Source organism: Peromyscus californicus, unplaced genomic scaffold, assembly GCF_007827085.1.
Source record: "Peromyscus californicus insignis strain IS unplaced genomic scaffold, ASM782708v3 Scaffold_6__1_contigs__length_162567912, whole genome shotgun sequence".
Lineage (NCBI taxonomy): Eukaryota > Metazoa > Chordata > Mammalia > Rodentia > Cricetidae > Peromyscus > Peromyscus californicus.
Window position 1 is genome coordinate 59,021,783 of NW_026294584.1, and position 9,895 is coordinate 59,031,677.

Consider the following 9,895-nt stretch of genomic DNA (forward strand, 5'->3'; position numbering starts at 1 on the left):
AGAAGGGACACAGCTGTCCTTTCCTGGTCACATGTCCTCGCCTGTCTGTTCACCTTATTCAGCATCTGGGTATACGGTAAGACTCCTGGAACAGCAAGTTGTTACCATCCATGTCAGGCCATCACCAAAGGAAAGAAACATGAGAAAGCACAGCCATTTCTTCCAAAAATATAAAGTCAAGATCGTAAGATCAGTGACGACCTGATCAGATGGAAACCGAGAAATGAACTTACTTTGTCATCAAAAAAGGAAAGGCAGAAAATACAAATTTGAAGCATAGGAAAATACATGCTAAAATAGGGGCAGTCCTTTATATCATGAAGGTTCTGAGTGGGAAGTGCAAACTATTGCCCTACAACCTAGTATACTTGAACCAGATACAAGCTAAAACCGGAAAGAATCATGTTAGAGACAAAGAGAGGGGAGAATACTTCATGTCACAACTACTAAGAATTATTGTGGGTAAATGTACACATGTCCATATATGCATGATGTCTTCCAAACAAAATAACAGATTGCTTCAATAATCACCTCACTATACGGATCTTAAAGGCAGTCAAAACTATTAATGCTTATGAAACACTTCCATGTACTTAGCACCACCCTAGGTCATCCAGGGCTAAGCTAACAAGATGGACACGGCCCTGGTCTCACAACACCTGCATCTTAGAGGGAGGAGAAGGAACAGAAGCACATAAACTAATGTGCAATAAAGCACTAAGTGATCTGTACCCAAGGCCCTGAAATGGAGCATGTGATGGGGTGCCGAGGGACCTTCTCAAGGAAGGCAGTATTTTCTGACAAATGAAGGAAAGTGAGCCTGCCAACAATGAGAGCGAGCCTCCTTAGAGAGCAGGGCAGAGTCCAGGGTAAGGGACTGAGGGGAGAAGGAACTTAGAGGCTCAGACCCCAGAGGTCAGAGGACAAAAGGAGGAGCAGGAGCACGCAGCTCCAGAAACCTGTGAAGCGAAAACTGAGTACAACAGACTCTAGATAACTAGAAAACTGCGTGCGTGCGTGCGTGCGTGCGTGCGTGCTGTGTGCGTGCTGCGTGCGTGCTGCGTGCGTGCTGCGTGCGTGCTGCGTGCGTGCTGCGTGCGTGCTGCGTGCGTTCTGCGTGCGTGCGTCACTATTCTCCAGGGAAGTCAGAAGGCTGGAGAGAAACAGAAAAGCAGGTAGAAGGGGAGATTTAAGAGGCAGAGAACATGGGTTCTGTTTTCCTATTTCTGAGTAGTAGTTTAAGCACAGTAGAGTAGAAGCTACAACGAGGTCATGTGTGGCACCAGACAAGGACAGGTAATGCAATCAGCCAATCAATGAGCAATCAATGTCACAGTTAGTACATAGGCAAAGGTCACGTAAAAGGAGAGCTTGAGAATGTTCCACATATTACGGACCTGAAGGGCACCAAAGGACAACATCTGAGATGCTTCCTCCCCACAGATTATCACACAGAACCCTGCAGGGAGGTGAAAAGGAAGAATGTGTCCGCGGCTCCCATTTGCAGTTGCAGAAAAACCTTTCCTACTCTGTGCTGGCCTGAACAGGACTTAGCAAATCACTCTCCAGAGCGTGGATGGAGAAACATACCTCAGATGTAAAGTTTTACATCGGAGCTAGTGCCGCTATTGCCGGCAGAGCACGCTTGCTAGTGAAGCGATGTTTCTGAAGCTGGGCCACTGGGCAGATGTCGCTTGTTATTCATCCCGTTGTAAATAAAATGTTCCTGGCTAAATCACAGATCTGGCTAGAAGCATGCCCTGGGCTTTGTTTAAAAAAAAAAAAAAATACAAGATGCTTCTTCCATATATTTCTGGCTGATCAAGTTATCATTCCTCTAAATTAAATTTACAGAGCTCGTTCTCTTTTATTCCAAGCAGTAACCATGGCATTCTCTAAATCATTGCCAGGGTAGCAGATATATCGATCACTGCCAGGCCTGTCATTAGGAATCTCAGTTTAAGCACTGCCGGAGCGAGCTCTGAAGTTTAATTAGTATCCCCGTCTGGTGTTGTAAAATACAAGCCTGGGACATATGGGAAAGAAAAATGAGCTAATGTGAATCTAAAAGGCTCGAAGCCGGCAGCGAGCGAGCGTGCGCGGAGAGCTGAACTGCTTCTGCTTCCGTGGCACGCCATTGCACCTTGATGCGGTGCGTGATGGGTTTGCGTGAAAATATTTATTTGTTCTTCTCAGGAAGACAACTGTTTTCCGGAGCAATGGAGAAGGAACAAATGACAGGCAGCGGGTCATGTGACCAGGCTGCGTGGGAACACGGAGTTCCTACAATTGTCATCACTGGACATAATCACTGGTGAGGTGTTGAGGGGCATGGCCTGGAGAAGCCAGCTGGCTCCACCTCCACGAGCATAGCTCTAAGAAGGGGAGAGCAGGTGCAGCTGGGTGTGTAACTGGGGCCACACGTGCCAGATCCTACATAAATGAGTCAAAACTTTAAAAACCGCCTTCATATATCCAGTTCTCACCTTCAGGGTAACAGCGTTGATTCGCAGAAACTCCGAACTCTTGGAGGAGGGCATTTGCTGAGGGTTCAAAGTTGACCTCCCTGTTGTCATCAGGCCCATGTCAGCTACCGCTAGGAAGAAAGGAAAACTAGGTCCCACTCAATAGGATCCTTCTGAAGTTCCATCTGAATATGCAGCCTGTTTGCTGCACTCTGAGGCAATCTTGGTTTCTTTTCTGTGGTTGTGACAAAATACTCTGACAAAAGCAATTTAGGGGGAAGGAGTTTATTTTAGCTTACAACTCCAGGTTGCGGTCCATCATTTTGGGAAAGTCAAGACGGAGGGAACTTGAAGTTGCTAGCCATAGTCATAACCGAGAGCAAAGAGAGAATGAATGCATGCATGCTTGTGCTCGGCAAGCTTTCTCCCCTGTGACAGCTCAGGATCTCCCGCCTACTCTCAGTTCCTTGATCTTCCCCCTTCAATAACATAATCAAGGTAATCCGATCTAGGCATGCCCACAAGGCCAACCGGATCCGCACAATCCCTCGTGAGGACTCTCTTCCCAGGTGATCCAGAGTGTTAGATTAACAATTAAACTAATCTTCGTGTATGCCCACCCTCCCTCATCTACTGGATCCAGAGCTTCCAGGTGCATAGAACGTTCCCACCATCTCCTGATCCTGGATCTCTCTCATGCTCGCTTGACCTGCTCGACCTGACAGGTCTGTGGCTTTTCCACATTCTGGAAGAGCCCAGAAGTGGCCCTTTAAATTACCAGACAGCATGCAAAGTGCCTGGAGCCTGAAGCAGCCCTTTTTCTTACCAACTTCCCCTCCTGTGCTCTCCTGTGGAGAATGCTCGCTCCCTGGCCCCATCTCTGCGGGAGCTCAACATGTCCGAACTTCCACCTCCTACAGCCCTGATTTCTCCTCCACTGGAGCCCCTGCCTAGGAAGACTGCTCCCCAGTGGGCCTAGCTAGAGAATTTGTGGGGACTACTTAAAAATGAAAAGCTGAGTTCATCAAGAACAGAGAAATTGATCTCTCTTTCCCATGGCCTTCCACCCTAGCCCACATAGACAGAAACTCCAGATCATTACAAACCTCTACACCAGCTACATTGAGTGCCTAAGACTAAGAGCAGGATGGGCAATGGTGGCACATGCCTTTAGTCCCAGCACTTGGGAGGCAGAGGTAGGCAGATCTCTGAGCTCGAGACCAGCCTGGTCTACAGAGCAAGTTCCAGGACAGCCAGGACTACACAGAGAAACCCTGTTCCAGAAACAACAACAACAACAACAATAACAGAAGAAAGAGTGAAAAAGAGGCCCTAGCCTGGTTCACTGCTGAGCAGAAGCCACTGTGGATGGGAGGTGTCAATTAGTTTTACCCAGAGATGTCACATTGCCTGACCATGGTATCCTGTGCACCCAGGCTCCCCTGGAGCAGAGAACCAGGGAAGAACACAGACATCACTCCCAAGGCACAACATAACTTGTCTCGGACCCTGGTGGAAGACAGCTTGGATTCCAGGACCTGAGGAGGGAACTGAGTCAGGCTCCTGCATGGAGAGCAGCTGAGATCCATCCATGATAAACGTCCATGAGAGACTGTACAGGCACTGAGACTCCAGGCCTGGGTCATGCTCCTCTGTACACGAACCTCACTTGCAAACACACAGGCAAACACAGTATCAATCTCAAGAGGGCAAGCCTGGCAACCCCAGTGCAGGCCCTAAGTATGAAACAAGAGTAGGGTCCCTCTGGCACAGGGAATGCCAAGGCAACCTGGCAGGTGGCCACGACTCCCTTATTTATCGGTTCCCTGGCCCTCTAGTCTAGCATCTCTCCCTCTACTTTGCTTCAGCAGCCTCAGTCATGGGGTTTCCCTGGACCCTGTCACTCTGGGCCAGTACAGGGTAGCATCCTACCCACCCTGGCGTGAAGGACACAGGATTTGCTGTCCTTCCCCCTCTCTGGGAGCCCATCCTCTGTATTCTTGCCTGCTGCCCCACTCCCCACACCCGCTCCCACCCAGACTCAAACAACAGCTACAGAGCTTCTTCCAACTGACGTCCCTCCTTCCGGAGCCCCAGACAAGTGCTTCAAGGACAGTTTGAAGGCTGGAGAGGTGGCTCCTTAGTTAAGGGCACTCACTGCTCTTGCAGAGGACCCATGGCAGACTCTGTTAAATGTTTTTCCATTGTTCAGTGGAATTTGAGAAGGTGACCAGTTTGGACTGAATAGACTGAGCACCTATGCTAGGTGCAACAACCAAGCCAACACCGAAGCTATGAGTCTGACCTTCAGTGAGACAGATAGCAACCCGAACTCCAGGGGCCTCTGTTTCATCCCTCACAGAAAAAGTATCCAGGGATAACCTGATACTAGCCAATCTACTTTCAGTGTGATGCCGTCTCATCATGGAGCTGGTTCCCGTGATGGCCGGACCACATAAACTAATATGCAAGAGCCCTTTTTTAGGCTTTATTAAGATAGCTGCTCAAGCTACATGGGAGATGAAGCTTCAACCAAGAGCAAGTAGGACCGGCGGCTCCTCAAACAGAGAAAGAGGGGTCGCTTATACAGGGAAGAGTTCCTGCATTGACTCCCATCCAGACACTCCATGCAAAACAGGCGTTAACACTTAAGAACAGTGCCCTGTCCTGGCAGGCTCAAGTGTGAACTGGTCAGCTCTGTTGACTCGGGTAAGGAAGGTGTTCAGGAAGCTGACCTTAGTCTGCATCTGTGAGAACAGGAATTAGTTACAGCTCCTACGTCTTTAATTCTGGAGCTGGGTAAACTCTGCCTCTTAATTAGTGTTCTTCTGTGACTTTTCTATGACAGCACAAAGCAGGTATGCTCTTTGCAGGGCCCCTTACCGGATTTGTTCTGGTCAGCCTTCTTTAAGCTGTCCCCAACTATCCCCAAGCTGCCTCATAAAAACCCTACTGTCCAGGCATGCGCAGTTTAGTACTTCTCTACTTCCAGATAAGATGCCATCACATTCACGAGTCACAAATGTCCTAGTGCCATTTCTGTTGCGGTGAGAAACAAAACACCCTGACAAAAGGCAACCTATGGCAGGAAAGGGTGCATTCGGCTCATAATTCAAGCTTGCATAACTTAAGCTCATTGTTGAGAGGAAGTAAAGTCAAGGCAGGAACTCCAGTCACATCCCATCCACCGTCAAGAGCAGAGAGCCGCTGATGCGCGCATGCTGCCTGCTTTCTCGCTTGTCTAGCTGTCTACCCATACAGTTCAGGGCCCAGCCTAGGGAACGGTGCCACCCGTCGTGGCCTGAGTCAATGAACAAGACAGTCCCCCCACAGACAGAGCCACAGTTCCGGAGTGCTTTACTACATGAGTATGTATGGGGTTTCTGACTAGGATTCCCGTGATTCCTCTGTGCAAAGAAGAAACTGCTTTTGTAATAACTTCTAAGGTCTCCCGACATGCTACAAAGTATAAACTTCTCTCCATTTTTTGATCTTCTGGCTTGCTCAGTGTATTTGTGCTCACCAGGAAGAGAATCCATCACCACACTTGGTTGCACTTTCTTTATCAGCCTAAGTGATCAAAGACTAAGATCACTCTTCTTGTTGTTGCCCTGGCCATTGGCAACTAACTCCACACAGAGCTAAGCTTCAAATGTAATCAGGCAAGCTCTTCTACCTGAGAGCTTTATTTATGTTTATTTGTCAAAGTACCAGAAAGTCTTTCTTTGAGGGTCAGTGAGTTTTCATGTGCCCAGCTTCAGTTAGTAAAAAGGATAATCCCCATATTTGAAAATCTCTCCTCAGACCCTATCCTATCTTAGTGATCTGACTTCTAGTATCTGAGCAGTAGTTAGATGGCAAATTCTGTCTTACTTGAATGCAAACAACAGGGATGGGGTCCAAGAAGGCTGAAGAACTGAAATTAGTGAAAGCCACTCACATGTACAATTAATATTCCTTAATAACTATGATTCAGGAATAATAACAATAAAAAAGAACTCTTACCCTGCAGAGGGAGAGGAGAAGGTGTCAACTGGGACTAGACCTAAGTCACTGATTCCTTGGAGGCAGTTCAGCTGACACCAACTACTGAAATGAAACCTGTATTTGAAAAATAAGTGCAGAGGTCCATCTGGGGTATATGTTAGTTCCCGAGTTCAAATCTTAGTACATTAGATTAAACATCTTCCTCCATCCTCTCCCAAATCCAGAAAGAGAGATGCCAGCATTCTTTGAATGGCAACTGGTGAAGAAGTCATAAGGTACATTTAATCATAGAATAGGCATCCTACCGAGTCTGTTGGGCCATTTTCAGTCAAGTCCATGTGCTCACCTTGAGTGAAATAAAATTCACAGCTTCCTCCCGCCTCTCTCCTTTTCTTGTCTCTTTGGTATTCTGCAAAACTTCTACAGCCAAGATGCGAAAGATACATGTAGTAATGTCGGACACCCACATATAGTTTCTTATGTGGATCCATGCACCTCTCTGGAATACACATACCCTGTCTTCTCAGGAAGGCCTCACATAGCAAGAGGTGAATCTACTAGCCATGCTTGTCAGGAGCTTGAGGTATGGAAGTGATATAAATTTGAGAATATGGAAATATGCTTTTAATCACATTGTCTTGGACTCCTATTCAAGTATATCCTCAAAAGCTGGAAGAAGAAATTATTCGCTTCAACCAGAGCCCGACTATCAGTTCTGAGACAACAGCGAGGATTTATGAAAACAATTTTTCCCCCCGAAGCCTCGAAGGGGAGTGCTGAAGCTATGTAAGACCAAGGGCAGGTGGGTAATTAAGTCAGTAACCAGGAAAGAAGCCAATGTGTTGCTTTGTGGTCTAAAGAAAAAGCCCTGATGAAATAAACAGGCGCTCAGCGCCCTCTTCATCCAAAACCTAACTCCATGGTCTTCAGTGAGTGATGGAAACTGTGACACAATATCAGTTACCAACTTGACAGAATCCACAGTCACCCTGGAGACAAACTCAGCATGTGACACTTCGTGGGGCAGCCCTAGCAAATGGAACCAGTCAGAGGAAGAATTACACACCTGCACATGAAGATGGACCAAATGCACATGAGCCTGCCTACTGAGTGGTACCAGCGCCCAGGAAAGGCAGCTGCAAATTATTAATAGTTGCAGGAAGTGGAAGGGAACCATTCCCACAAAAAAGAAGATGCAGGGCCACCATAATGGGAAGCAGAAACCCTACCAAGCACTTTCAAGGCTATTAGCTCACATTGTGGGCAGGAGTCCATTCAATAAACATCGCCCTAACCATTTAGATAGCTCTCAGAGCTACAGACCTGACCCAAAAGCCTGACCCTTCACCACCAGGAATAAAGAGGCAGATTTCATCTCCTGATTCCAGAAAGCCAAGCCTCAGTACTTCAAGTTGCTGTTGTCAGGCCCTGTATTCGTTCTGTTGCTGTTTTGTGCATGTTATGGGTTACCATGCAATGTGCAATGCATTTGTATAGATGCTTAGTTCTACAAGGAAAGGAACGGCTTTGGCCATTTCAGATTATAATCATGTAAAACCCACCTCTCGAATACTTGACCTTTTCTCTAGAAGCTACTTCATCAGTCAACAAGTATGTGTTTATCCATACTGTAAGGGCTCTCCTCTGCTTTTTCCTTAGCAGTAAGACTAAGGCTAGCCCACTCTACCCTCTTCATATATTGCAAACTATTGGAACAAAAAGAGTTCTTCCTTATACAGAAGATCAAACTGATACCTGAGAAGTCCAGTCTCCTCAGAACCATTCATTTTCTTGGGGCTTTCTTTCTATTGTCAACAAATGTACATTTTTTGAGATAAGGAGTTTGAGCACAAGGCTTGTTAAGCACCTACTGCAGGGGAGACCAGTGAAGAGCTGTGGGAAGCAGAACAAAGAGGAGGTATAAATTAGTGAGAGATGGATTTCAGATAAAAACCCTCCGAGGGGAGTTTATACCAGTAGCTTCCACTGAGGTGGTTGTGCCCCCAGAGGACACTTAGCAAGGGCTGGAGACATTTTTGATCATGGGCAGGGCATGCTATTGGTAGATGGTAGGCAGAGGCCAGGGCTGCGGATGAACACCCAACAATCCATAGTTTCCTCCATCCCCAGCCACTGTCTGTCAATGAAGACTTACCAGGCTGAGATGTCGTAAGTTGAGAAATTCTGACTTATGGTAGTAACAGAAAAAAAAAAAAAAGAATCCATGGCTTTAAGTTCTGTAGTTCCAGAACTTAAAAGGCTGAAAGGCAGAAATGTTTCCTCAAGTTTGGGGTCAGTCTAGACCATAGAGTGAGTTACACTTGGGCTATGGAGTGGGATCCTTTCTCAGAGGGGGCAGGGGATAGAAGAGAGAGGAGGGGAATGACAGACAGGAGATGCTGTTAGTTTCTTCTGTTTCTGTGTTTAAGGGCCAGGAGCAGAAGCAGCTTAAGGAAGAAGCAGTTTAGCTGGCTTATGGTTCCAGAGGAGCTGTCCCTAATGATGGGCGAGGCATGGCAGCAGAGGCCCGATCAAAACGCTGAGAGATCACGTTTCCATACACACCACTCCTGTCTACCACATGGGCCTTAGACCAGTCCCCAGGCAGAGTGATCTGTCCCATGAGAGTGAGCAGATAAACTTGAACTTCTGAGGACAATGGCATCCCCAAAGCGTACTGTTGCCCTCCTCATCTTTCTGGTAGAAAAGACAATGAAGTGCACAGTATGTGGAATGCACACACCCATACATGAGTACACACCTGTGTACCTCACACTTCCATGTGAACTCTAATGCTTCCCTCAAAGAGACAAGCTGCTGACTAGGGTAGATGTCCAGCTAGGCAGGACAGAGAGGACATGGCTTCTGATGAGCCCCAGGACAACCCCATCAGGAGAACCACTCTTAACTCCATGAAAGATGGTTAAACCTGATGGTTAAACTTGGCTTTTCCAGACAGGGCAGCAAATTAGTTTTGTTTTTTTTTCTAGACACAGAATGGAGAAACTTCACAGGCAAAAAAGTCTCATCCCTAGCTCTAACTAAAAATTAAAAATGTTATATTGTCCCGTGATTTTGTCTATAAATGCCAAACAGGTCTCACTGATTTAAGTCCTAGCTGAGGGGCTCAGCAGTGTGGCAACAGAAAATAATGGAGCTGTCTGTTCCAGTGTCCCCTGGCATTCATGCAATCCAGACACTTGTAAATACTCAGCCTGTCCCCTCGCCCTGGGACTTTCTACAACCTGTACAAATGTGGAGCCATCTGGAGAGCAGAGGTCCCTTCCCTCCTTCCCACGGTTCCACACATCCCACAGAACCATCGCATGACATCAGCTGGCTTTGGAAACTGACATGTTTCTGGCTCTTGCATGGTCTGAAGGGATTCAGGATGGCAGATGTATTCACATGATCTATAACAGATACGGCTTCAGAAAATGTCG